A 13,465-nucleotide genomic window follows, 5' to 3' on the forward strand; every position below is an offset into this window, starting at 1 on the left:
ATGATGATCTTTGCTCCTTTTTCCTTCCTGGATAATGGTGGGTTGTTCCTACAAGGATGTAACAAAGAAAAAGTGCAACTAACCAGAGTGTGAAGAGGAGCATTTCACCTGCTCTCGCATTTGCAGAGATAAATTGTCCAACCGATTCTATTTGTACAGAAGTGATCATTGTTGCTTATTTATCAAATGTCAAGAAATAAGTGGAACTGATCATTTCTATCAAGAGGTAAGGAAGGCACCTCCTCACAGCATGGGGGCAGGAATTAAAGGCTCTCTTTCTATTTTCAGGTGAAATGAAGGTCTTCCAAATAAAGGGAGGATGATAAGAGGCTGCTGAATTTACGAAAAAAAGTCAGCCAGGTAAGACCTGGCCACAGGGAAGAAAAGCATCTTTTACTTCTAGTTCAGAAAAAGGCAAGCAGCCATTTATATGCTTCAAGTTTTAGCCAGGGTAGCTGGCTGTACCTGTAAGAATCAAAGTCTTGCGGTAGAACATTGCTGACTAGCAGGTGAGCACTGAAAGGTCTCTAGAAGCTTAATGATCTGGATGCTAAGGAACCTTCTCCATTGATGACTCTTGATAGCTGGTAATGAGTAATAATAAATAATTCTGTCAAACATTGATTGCAGGTTTTTCTAATATGAGATATGAACAGACCAGGTGGCCATTCCTACCAGGGAGAAGTGAGGGTAAGTAGCTGTCCTGGGCAAGGAGGTCAGAAATACACATGGGTGTTTGGAGACTGGTATATCAAGTGGTGTGGATTTTACTTCAGGGAGAAGAACTGTGGTGGACCTTACTTGTCATGGGGAGAGTATGAAAAGCAGATGCAAGACAAAGCAACATGGACTTGCCAATTGCTCAATCCAGGAATTAGCTGATCCATTCTTTTAAGGAGGTAAGATATACAATACGCCATTCCCATGTCGGAGAATAACAGAGTTCTCACTTTTTGTTTGGGTACAGCAAATCAGATACTTTATTTTCTTTCTCTCTATCAATTGCATAGAGGGAGAGAGCTAAGCAGGTCTCTCAACAGGTAAACAATTACAGCAAGCATTTATACCTTTTGTTACAGACAATAATGAGCAACAGCTGCATTTTGTTTATACATAGGTCATTCTGATATCTTGTTTTGCTCACTAATGTAGACTCTTAGTCTACATTCCATATTATCTACACATTATCTACACAAGGTCACAACAACGTCTCACACAGTTCTTTCCCACTCGCCTCACACATTCCTCGCTTCTACAAATCTCGCGTTATTAGGGTTACAGTTAGCCTAACTCTTGCTAACGAACTGTCATGCATTGCAATCCCCTTCCTGTCAGTTCTTTCTCTGCTTCCACAACCCCCCCTTTTGTACTACTAGTACAACAAACATTTTCAAATCTCTATTTGCATTAAATCTCGGAATTCAGATTCTACATCAGATCCTTCAACCTTAGGGGTTTTGATTGGATGTAATGACAATGCATGATGAGCATGGACATGAAAGGTATTACTATTATTACGTCCTTTACAACAACAACAACATACTCCTGCACTAGCTAACAACAACACAAGCAATAACATTCCCATAGCGATAATATGATGGGGTTGTTGTACAATCTTAGTCATATAACACAATACATCATACTTAGTACATAAGGTGGATACTCTGTAAGCTGTCTGAAAGGCATACTTTTTAACTTGATATATATTTTGAAGCATGTGAATTTGCCCTTGTACTTCAGAGATTTTCTGAACCTCTGGTAACAGTGAAAGCAAATTTTGAAATCGATCAGGTACTAAACTAGTCCAATTAAAGGGTATCTTGAACCTAAGGTCTACATGCAAAATTCTATCTGCAGGCCAGTAAATAATATGATTGCCTGCAGTGGTAATGAGATTAAAATGTATGTCTTGCAATGTGGTGGCTTTAAAATACACACAGCTATCATTAGCTTGAAAAAATAAGTGTCCTGTCAGGGTAGTTCCTTGTCCCCTACCCTCCCAGCAAACGTAGTCATGAAGAGTAACAACTTCTCCTGGCTTCAGTTTACGGATACACTGAAGCTGTGGGGGTTGTAACGGCCAAAATGTCCATTGACTCCCTAACCCCATCCAAATGTCAGATGTAATCCCAGGAGCACTGACTAAAAATCGATTGGGCATACCAGGTCTAATTTCCCAGATGTCTCGGTGAATTACCCAATCCCACATGCATCCTCCCCATGGACCCGGCAGGATTCGGTATGTGGGAGCCCCCCCCCCCCCAACCGGTCCATATGCTTGGAAGGAGCATTGAGAATGTCTGCACTTCCACCCAGAAAGTCTCCAAGTATGTCTCCATGGCCACAGATCAGATGGTACTCCTGATGTGTCTGTAAGGGCAGTGGGCCAAGCCTGATGCTCTAGATCATTCCGAATGGCCATGAGCTGGTCATTCAGGAAATCCTGAATTTCTGAACATGCTAGATCCCACTGCAGTGCCTTCCCAGCCTCAGTGATATTCAATACCATCTCTGTCAGCAACTTCTGGGTCATTGAACTAAGGGTGGAAATAACATGTAACTCACCAACTCCAGCCTGTACCTGGGTTAGTTGTACTCCAGAAACAAGGCCAATGGCCTTCTCTAGTTGCCCCAATTTCTTATCATGTTCTTGGTTCTTAAAAATATTCCAAACTGCTGCTGCACTATTGGCCCCATCCCAAAGGGATCCGGTCAAGTCTCTCTTTTTTTCTAGAGGAAATAACCCAAGCCCTCTGTTGTGCTAATCTAATGGCAGCCCTCTTTGAACAATTTGGGTATGTGGAGGTAATCTGGAAACTGGATAAGGGCAATGAAAATTTAACAGTCCCTAGTGTAGTGTTAATCACAGTCCATTGATATCCTAATACATCTCTCTTTGGTGTAGTACTATGCCACACCTGTTGGTTGAACACCTTTATGTACTTTCGGGAGGCATTGATATTAATTGCAATAAGGTACAGGTCACATTATTAGTCACTGGAATAATTTCTATGCAGGTAAAATTTCCAGTGGCAAAACAAACTCTGGGTATTCGTTTAATTGTTCACTAATTGGGTGACCAAATAACAATAAGGGCCTCTCTCATTTAACACAGTGCAAATTGCAGGAACATTCGCTATAGAACCCATCAATTGTAATTACAGCTGCTTGGGGTTCACTGGTAGTGATATCATATACTTTTATCTCCACTGATCCATTCAATTGTTCGCTTATATGGGATATCCTGAACCTTAAAAATATATTTTTTCAAACAATATTTAAATAAATCACTAAAGTGTGAAGTCCTTAGTCATTGGTTTTATCAAATATATGGCATTGTCTGTATTTGGATGTGTTACAGGGGTAATAGTGTAATGGAGGAGATGGCAGGGGCAATGGCAACAAAGTGCCTTTGGTACTTATCATTTAAAATCCAATTAGGGAGGGCAAAAAAAGGCTGAAGGACTTATCCAAAACACAGGGCGCAGCCTGTAGAATAAACCCCAAAATCCAATCAATACCACGTTCCCAAGGATGGGTCCCACAAGTTTCTTCCTGCCAGTGTATAATTCTTTGTTTCTTCACCAGGGTCAGTTCTTAATGTCTCTTGTAGTCAGGAATCCCTGGACTTTGTGTTTTCAATGAAGCAAGTGTTCCTTCTTCTCTTTTCCTGAAACAGTGTGGTTTAGCATCATACAGGGGAGAGGTTACTAGCACATCACCCTGTAATGGTTTTGCTTCTTCTAGGAAAATCCAAAGGCACAGTAGGTCTGTCAGTGGACAAGGGAGAGGTTACTAGTACTTCACCTTGTCTTTTTTTTTCTTTTTTCTTTTTTCTTTTTCCTGCTGTCCAGAAGACACAGCAGAGCTAGAAGGAGAAATAGGCTTATCATCAGTCGGAGAGTCCTCCCGAGGTGGAGGGGTCTTTTTACAGTGAGAAGCATGGGTCCAGGCAGGTAGTCCTTGGCACTTCACAGCGGTGTTGGTGGTTAACAGGACTTGGAAAGGGCCTTTCCAGCATGGAGCCAAAGCAGTCTTTCGTTGATGAACTTTACGTAGACTCAGTCTCCTTGTTTCAATGAATGGCAGGGCTGCTAGGGTCTTTGGGTAGCACTTCTTTTATCTGTGAGAAAGAAACCTAACACATTTCATTAATGCCTGGCAGTGTTTTGCAGATCTCATAGTTGTTTGGGCACATTCAGGCCCCCCTTTTCTTGGCTGTCAGCCAAGTCTTAGCTGTGGGTAGTATCCTTGGATGGGGCCAGCGTCTTATCTTTGGACTGAGCTTGCTAGCTATTTTTTTCCCCTCAGTTAACTCATTCTGTTCTTTTTCCTTCTCCCCTTCTTGGCTTCTTTTAACCTACAAAGGAAACTTCCACTCTTCACTCATACACCTTTTCCCAACAATGAACACATACACATTGCCATTATACAGTACATTAGTCTTATTATTCAATGTATGCCATGTACACCCTTCCAGTAAAATAACTTTATTACAGAGCTTTGGAGCAACAAACCAGGACAAGCACACCCACTTTTGAGGAATCCACTCGGTACAACCTCTGGTGTCCAATAGCTTTCCTCCCTCCCCAGCCCTCTGGCTAGAAATCTGAGGTAGCCAGAAGGATCCCATGGGCAATATGGGGAGTGGGTTAACCTTCCATGTCCTTGCTTCCAAAGACTGTTGGTATGCAAATTTTAACAACAATTTTTTCAATAAAAAAAAAATCTGGCCAATGAAGTTTCTTTTTCTTACTTAAGCAAATGTATTAGACTTTAGTATATCACATTTTCCTGATTTATCCAAACACTTTGTATTCCAAGTTGAATAAACAAGTATCTGCTTTTTGATGTAACCCTTCTATTTAATTTTGAACTAGACTGTCTTATGAAAATATTAAACCCAACAATTCTGGCCACAAGACAAACACCACAAGACAGGACAAAGAACACAAAAATAATTCCTATTGTACCAGTAAATGCATGGTACATTGAATGCTGTTCAGCTGATGATCTGAAAGACAAAAGAACAGAGGTCTACCCCTTCTGGGTAGTCAGTCATTGCTTAATATATTTCCTTTATATACACATACTCTTGTTGATTTTAGACAAAACAGAGGAATTACCCCATATTTCCTTGTATTTATTTCATAGGCAGCCCAGGTTTCAGTGGCTTCTACCTTATTAGTTAGAAAATTGCATTAATACAGATGCTTTCTGGCTTGCTTCCAGATCCAAAGCTATCCACAGCTTAAAGATTCTTACTTAAAAAGGGTCACAATTAACTTCCCCAAACTTTTGATTGCCTTTTACTTCTAACTCCTGCTTTCAAACACCCAGTGATCTGAAAGAGACAACACAACCTATATTGGTAGGTTTGCATTTCTTTTACCTCTGCTACAATATACACTGCACATGTTCTGGGGGAAATGCACATCCTATCCACAATTCAATTTCCACAACACTAGCCACATCAATTTCTACACAAGGTGTAACTGTTTCTTTTGTGCTTACAAAATCTCTACGCACCCCTAGTAAAGTGACAGCTCGACCACACAGAGCCAGGGGCACTGTCCTTCTCTCTCTTTTTACCAGATCTTTTATCTGCTATTTTGTTACCCAAAAACAAATTCAAATCTTTTATTCTCCTGGCTTTGACTACCCTGCTGCAGCCACAACCTTTGGTCTTTAGTTAAAACATTTTAAATCTTGTAAAGCATTAAGTCACCTTAAGGATTAAATGCTAAATACCATATTAAACAACACTAGTTTCCTGTGTCTGGCAAAAGTATTCTCGGTTTTTTCAAGTTTAAACAATACCAATTCATCTCAAACTTATAAAACACAGATCCCACAAAAACCAATCATCTATTTGTCCCGGTGCCTGGTTTTCCAGTACCAGGCGCAAGGGAGTTAAGTAAGTCGGAATGTCAAAAGATCCGGATTCGGGCCAATCAGTGCCCAGGGCTGGCCAATCCTGGGTGCAAAGCTGCAACAAGCGTCTCTTCCACATTCTTTCCTGAACACCGGGTAAAGGCCATTTACTTAACATATAATTCAAAGGGCTATCCTTAGAGGGTTTTACCAGAGACCCACCCATCTGCCTGCTGACACTCTAACAGAGAATTACACAGAGAACAGAGGGAATTATGGCCTATTAGGATCCTATTACAGGAATTTCTACTAATACTGACCGCTACAGGGGACGGGACAGAAGGATCCCAATTCAACCTCAGAGCTTCATCGCACGCGATGGCTTCCACTCTGAGGAATTACGAATGAGAGGCTCAGTTCCGTCCACACACCTAACGCCCAAATGTATAAGACAGAAATTCATTAACCGGAGTCGCCAGTAACTGTCACCGAAATATCGGGTCCACCTAGCTGAGAGCCAATAACAGCCAGACAGGGATAAGGAAGAGTTGCTTTATTCAGCAGAAGAAAGGAGAGCCTTGCACCTTGGTACAAAGACTCTGTCTTACACACATTTTACCATTCCAATTATTATCCTGGGGATTTGAAATCCCCATGCTTATAATTACTTACTTCTTTCCTTCCACTATGCCCTCAAAGTTTCCAACCTGTTCTCCAATCTCTCTAGCTATTGCCTGCCCGCTTGGGCCCGATCCTGCTTTTCTCGCTGAACCGTCCCTTCCATGGGCACCGGCTTTTTCACTACCAATTTAGATAGGAGGGTGGGCTTCTCAACTAGCCCCCCCCTTCCTGGTCTCTTCTCTTAAACATTCTTACTCACAAGGCTACCCGAGTCCTCCCTCGTGAGGCTTGCCACTTGGGCAAAACGCATGGCCCATTGGCGTTTAACTATTCAATTTTCTCTTGTGGCAAACACACTGCTCTTACAGCATATGCAAACACAAATGGTTAAATTCTGACAAGTCCCTGAAGGACCGGTACTTGCTTAGCCAGTGCTTCCTTTTCTGCCTGGAAGTCCTGTCTCAAGGCTTGCAACTTGCCCTGGGCGTAGGTTTGAGTTGCTGCCTGGTTCATGATCTATGCTCTTAATTGCTCAATTCTAGTTATCAAGTACACAACTCTTCCCTTTTCTCCAACTTCTCTATTGCCCAGTCCTGCTACGACTGGGGTAGATCCACCTGACACCCTTCCCGGTCAACCGGGGTGGAGAGAGGAATGCTAAATCCCTCTCCGGTTCTCAGACTTACTGCGGCTGAGAGTAGGCACACTTTCATACTCACACACGTACGTCCAGACTGGCCACGTCTGTGTATAACGTTCAGAGAAGGTGCTGTGCAATCTCCAACTTGCTTCCTCTCTTGGGAGGGCAGTTCTTTTACACCCTGAGGTCTCCTGGGGCATCTTTTCAGTGATTCCAGTCCAGGCCGGCTGCCTGTGGCTTCTTCAGCGTCCCCAAACCACGCTGGCTCCAGAGGCGCAAAGGCAGACTGTTGGATCTCACTGGACAGTTAAGCTTTGCAAATGTAATCTCAGCACTGTAACTTGTATTGCCTTTGGTTTGACTATGTCTATATTTTTTCACAGCCAGCTGGGGCCAAAAGCAGTTTTTCTTTGTACTTAGCCTGGTCTGCATTGATTCTTGACCTTGAACGCAGATTAACTTTCTCTTTATCTCTGGACCAAGCTGAATTTCAAATTAACCCGTTCCTTTCCTCAATAGACAAATTGCTCCCATTGTGTGTCAGAGGCTTTTTGGTGATTAAAAGCTCCTCTGAGATGTATGATCTTATCTAGATTGAAGGTACCTTCTAGTGGGCATTGTTTAGATGAATTTTCACGCGTGTAATGATTCCAATTCTCTAAATACCTGCAGGTTTTAGGACCATAATGTACGTACATGAAATAAGCTGGGGTACCCTTAGGGGGTGAGAGGGAATCCTTAGACTGTCAGTGGCTCACACGGAGAGGAAAAGGGGAGGGAAGATGGGTTCACACACTCCTAGACCCAGGTAGCCTCCTCGCCGGACGATGCCAGGCCGAGTTAGCGTACCGTGGGTCGGATCTCCTAAAAGATCCTCTAGTTACCGGGCTTGCGTTAGAGTAGTTCTGGTCACAAGCCAAAAGACTTCGCAGAGTACTCTGGGCGTCTTCCGGTAACACTCAATTCACACTGGTGTACACACACACACCAAGGCCTTATTCCAGGTACTATTCCCAAGTACCTCCAGGTACTATTCCCAAGTACCTCGATGCATCACTCGAGGCGGTAAAAACCCCTCCTGAGGCGGTAACAACCCCTCAACACCCGTGCATACCTATGCACCTCGCATATGCATACAGGGGGCGGCAAACAATTCCCCTAAGCCGCTCTGCATCTGACCTTGCTGCACAGTCAATAAGTTCGGATGGCGTGAGCCCAACAGGGACAGACGGCTCCACGGACAGTCCTCCTCCGACACCCCAATAGAGATTTCAAAAGGTCTCTTACCTCTATTGTGGCACCATGGGGTTGGAAGGGGAACGATCCGTAGCAGCTGCCGGTGCCTCTGCGGGCGTTGCCATCCCGGACGAGCCCCCAAATTGTCGGAGAATAACAGAGTTCTCACTTTTTGTTTGGGTACAGCAAATCAGATACTTTATTTTCTTTCTCTCTATCAATTGCATAGAGGGAGAGAGCTAAGCAGGTCTCTCAACAGGTAAACAATTACAGCAAGCATTTATACCTTTTGTTACAGACAATAATGAGCAACAGCTGCATTTTGTTTATACATAGGTCATTCTGATATCTTGTTTTGCTCACTAATGTAGACTCTTAGTCTACATTCCATATTATCTACACATTATCTACACAAGGTCGCAACAACTTCTCACACAGTTCTTTCCCACTCGCCTCACACATTCCTCGCTTCTACAAATCTCGCGTTATTAGGGTTACAGTTAGCCTGACTCTTGCTAACGAACTGTCATGCATTGCAATCCCCTTCCTGTCAGTTCTTTCTCTGCTTCCACACCCATAATAGTAAATGATTCTGGTCATACTTTCAGGTGGAGAAAATGTAACTGATGAAATCTTCATCTCGAAAGAGCACAAGAAGTTGCTTTAGTGAATAAAGCAATAAAAATGGGAGCTACTTGTTCAGACGTAAGTAGTCGGTAATTCTAACCAATGATGATGATCTTTGCTCCTTTTTCCTTCCTGGATAATGGTTGGTTGTTCCTACAAGGATGTAACAAAGAAAAAGTGCAACTAACCAGAGTGTGAAGAGGAGCATTTCATCTGCTCTCGCATTTGCAGAGATAAATTGTCCAACCGATTCTATTTGTACAGAAGTGATCATTGTTGCTTATTTATCAATTGTCAAGAAATAAGTGGAACTGATCATTTCTATCAAGAGGTAAGGAAGGCACCTCCTCACAGCATGGGGGCAGGAATTAAAGGCTCTCTTTTTATTTTCAGGTGAAAGGAAGGTCTTCCAAATAAAGGGAGGATGATAAGAGGCTGCTGAATTTACGAAAAAAAGTCAGACAGGTAAGACCTGGCCATAGGGAAGAAAAGCATCTTTTACTTCTAGTTCAGAAAAAGGCAAGCAGCCATTTATATGCTTCAAGTTTTAGCCAGGGTAGCTGGCTGTACCTGTAAGAATCAAAGTCTTGCGGTAGAACATTGCTGACAAGTAGGTGAGCACTGAAAGGTCTCTAGAAGCTTAATGATCTGGATGCTAAGGAACCTTCTCCATTGATGACTCTTCATAGCTGGAGCACTGGGGAAGTTCCAGAAGACTGGAAGAAAGCTAATGCTGTGTCAATTTTTAAAAAGGGTAAACGGGATGACTTGGGTAATTATAGGCCTGTCAACCTGACTTCCATCCTGAGAAAGCTAATGGAGCAACTGATAATGGGACTTCCATCCTGACTTCCATCCTACCACGGAGAAGTGAGGGTAAGTGGTTGTCCCGGGCAAGGAGGTAAGAAATACCGGTCTCCAACCATCCATGTGTATATCAAGTGGTGTGGATTTTACTTTCTGGAAGAAGAACTGTGGTGGACTTTACTTGTCATGGGGAGAGTATGAAAAGCAGACGCAAGACAAAGCAACATGGACTTGCCAGTTGCTCAATCCAGGAATTAGCTGATCCATCCTTTTAAGGAGGTAAGAAATACAATACGCCATTCCCATAATAGTAAATGATTCTGGTCATACTTTCAGGTGGAGGAAATGTAACTGATGAAATCTTCATCTCTAAAGAGCACAAGAAGTTGCTTTACTGAATAAAGCAATAAAAATGGGAGCTACTTGTTCAGACGTAAGTAGTCAGTAATTCTAACCAATGATGATGATCTTTGCTCCTTTTTCCTTCCTGGATAATGGTTGGTTTTTCCTACAAGGATGTAACAAAGAAAAAGTGCAACTAACCAGAGTGTGAAGAGGAGCATTTCACCTGCTCTCCCATTTGCAGAGATAAATTGTCCAACTGATCCTGTTTGTACAGAAGTGATCATTGTTGCTTATTTATCAAATGTCAAGGAATACGTGGAACTGATCATTTCTATCAAGAGGTAAGGAAGGCACCTCCTCACAGCATGGGGGGCAGGAATTAAAGGCTCTCTTTCTATTTTCAGGTGAAATTAAGGTCTTCCAATGAAAGGGAGGCTGCTGAATTTAAGAAAAAAAGTCAGCCAGGTAAGACCTGGCCACAGGGAAGAAAAGCATCTTTTACTTCTAGTTCAGAAAAAGGCAAGCAGCCACTTATATGCTTCGAGTTTTAGCCAGGGTAGCTGTCTGTACCTCTAAGAATCAAAGTCTTGCGGTAGAACATTGCTGACAAGTGGGTGAGCACTGAACGGTCTCTAGAAGCTTAATGATCTGGATGCTAAGGAACCTTCTCCATTGATGACTCTTCATAGCTGGTAATGAGTAATAATAAACAATTCTGTCAAACATTGATTGCAGGTTTTTCTAATATGAGATATGAACAGACCAGGTGGTCATAACTACCAGGGAGAAGTGAGGGTAAGTTTCTTGTTCCGGGCAAGGAGGTAAGAAATACCAGTCTCCAACCATCCATGTGTATATCAAGTGGTGTGGATTTTACTTTCTGGGAGAAGAACTGTGGTGGTCTTTACTTGTCATGGGGAGAGTATGAAAAGCAGACGCAAGACAAAGCAACATGGACTTGCCAGTTGCTCAATCCAGGAATTAGCTGATCCATCCTTTTAAGGAGGTAAGAAATACAATACGCCATTCCCATAATAGTAAATGATTCTGGTCATACTTTCAGGTGGAGGAAATGTAACTGATGAAATCTTCATCTCTAAAGAGCACAAGCAGTTGCTTTACTGAATAAAGCAATAAAAATGGGAGCTACTTGTTCAGATGTAAGTAGTCAGTAATTCTAACCAATGATGATGATCTTTGCTCCTTTTTCCTTCCTGGATAATGGTTGGTTTTTCCTACAAGGATGTAACAAAGAAAAAGTGCAACTAACCAGAGTGTGAAGAGGAGCATTTCACCTGCTCTCGCATTTGCAGAGATAAATTGTCCAACTGATCCTGTTTGTACAGAAGTGATCATTGTTGCTTATTTATCAAATGTCAAGAAATAAGTGGAACTGATCATTTCTATCAAGAGGTAAGGAAGGCACCTCCTCACAGCATGGGGGCAGGAATTAAAGGCTGTCTTTCTATTTTCAGGTGAAAGGAAGGTCTTCCAATTAAAGGGAGGATGATAAGAGGCTGCTGAATTTAAGAAAAAAAGTCAGCCAGGTAAGACCTGACCACAGGGAAGAAAAGCATCTTTTACTTCTAGTTCAGAAAAAGGCAAACAGCCACTTATATGCTTCGAGTTTTAGCCAGGGTAGCTGTCTGTACCTCTAAGAATCAAAGTCTTGCGGTAGAACATTGCTGACAAGTGGGTGAACACTGAAAGGTCTCTAGAAGCTTAATGATCTGGATGCTAAGGAACCGTCTCCATTGATGACTCTTCATAGCTCGTAATGAGTAATAATAAACAATTCTGTCAAACATTGATTGCAGGTTTTTCTAATATGAGATATGAACAGACCAGGTGGTCATAACTACCAGGGAGAAGTGAGGGTAAGTGGTTGTCCCGGGCAAGGAGGTAAGAAATACCGGTCTCCAACCATCCATGTGTATATCAAGTGTTGTGGATTTTCCTTTCTGGGAGAAGAACTGTGGTGGTCTTTACTTGTCATGGGGAGAGTATGAAAAGCAGACCCAAGACAAAGCAACATGGACTTGCCAGTTGCTCAGGCCAGGAATTAGCTGATCCATCCTTTTAAGGAGGTAAGAAATACGATACGCCATTCCCATAATAGTAAATGATTCTGGTCATACTTTCAGGTGGAGGAAATGTAACTGATGAAATCTTCATCTCGAAAGAGCACAAGAAGTTGCTTTACTGAATAAAGCAATAAAAATGGGAGCTACTTTTTCAGATGCAAGTAGTCGGTAATTCTAACCAAGGATGATGATCTTTGCTCCTTTTTCCTTCCTGGATAATGGTTGGTTTTTCCTACAAGGATGTAACAAAGAAAAAGTGCAACTAACCAGAGTGTGAAGAGGAGCATTTCACCTGCTCTCCCATTTGCAAAGATAAATTGTCCAACTGATCCTGTTTGTACGGAAGTGATCATTGTTGCTTATTTATCAAATGTCAAGGAATACGTGGAACTGATCATTTCTATCAAGAGGTAAGGAAGGCACCTCCTCACAGCATGGGGGCAGGAATTAAAGGCTCTCTTTCTATTTTCAGGTGAAATGAAGGTCTTCCAATGAAAGGGAGGCTGCTGAATTTAAGAAAAAAAGTCAGCCAGGTAAGACCTGGCCACAGGGAAGAAAAGCATCTTTTACTTCTAGTTCAGAAAAAGGCAAGCAGCCACTTATATGCTTCGAGTTTTAGCCAGGGTAGCTGTCTGTACCACTAAGAATCAAAGTCTTGCGGTAGAACATTGCTGACAAGTGGGTGAGCACTGAACGGTCTCTAGAAGCTTAATGATCTGGATGCTAAGGAACCTTCTCCATTGATGACTCTTCATAGCTGGTAATGAGTAATAATAAACAATTCTGTCAAACATTGATTGCAGGTTTTTCTAATATGAGATATGAGCAGACCAGGTGGTCATAACTACCAGGGAGAAGTGAGGGTAAGTTTCTTGTTCCGGGCAAGGAGGTAAGAAATACCAGTCTCCAACCATCCATGTGTATATCAAGTGGTGTGGATTTTACTTTCTGGGAGAAGAACTGTGGTGGTCTTTACTTGTCATGGGGAGAGTATGAAAAGCAGACGCAAGACAAAGCAACATGGACTTGCCAGTTGCTCAATCCAGGAATTAGCTGATCCATCCTTTTAAGGAGGTAAGAAATACAATACGCCATTCCCATAATAGTAAATGATTCTGGTCATACTTTCAGGTGGAGGAAATGTAACTGATGAAATCTTCATCTCTAAAGAGCACAAGCAGTTGCTTTACTGAATAAAGCAATAAAAATGGGAGCTACTTGTTCAGACGTA

At 42.3% G+C, this 13,465-nt stretch overlaps 1 protein-coding gene and 1 long non-coding RNA gene across 2 annotated transcripts in view; both read left to right on the forward strand.

The window, feature by feature from the left end:
* Positions 1 to 13,465, forward strand: part of SNCA (synuclein alpha) — a 185,285-nt gene that overhangs the window by 111,248 nt on the left and 60,572 nt on the right. The window lies entirely within an intron of this gene.
* On the forward strand, positions 239 to 857 carry LOC135878855 (uncharacterized). Its single transcript, XR_010561427.1, has 3 exons — positions 239 to 360; positions 631 to 690; positions 777 to 857. It is a non-coding gene; the product is annotated as an uncharacterized LOC135878855 (long non-coding RNA).

Source organism: Emys orbicularis, chromosome 5 (genome assembly GCF_028017835.1).
Source record: "Emys orbicularis isolate rEmyOrb1 chromosome 5, rEmyOrb1.hap1, whole genome shotgun sequence".
NCBI lineage: Eukaryota > Metazoa > Chordata > Testudines > Emydidae > Emys > Emys orbicularis.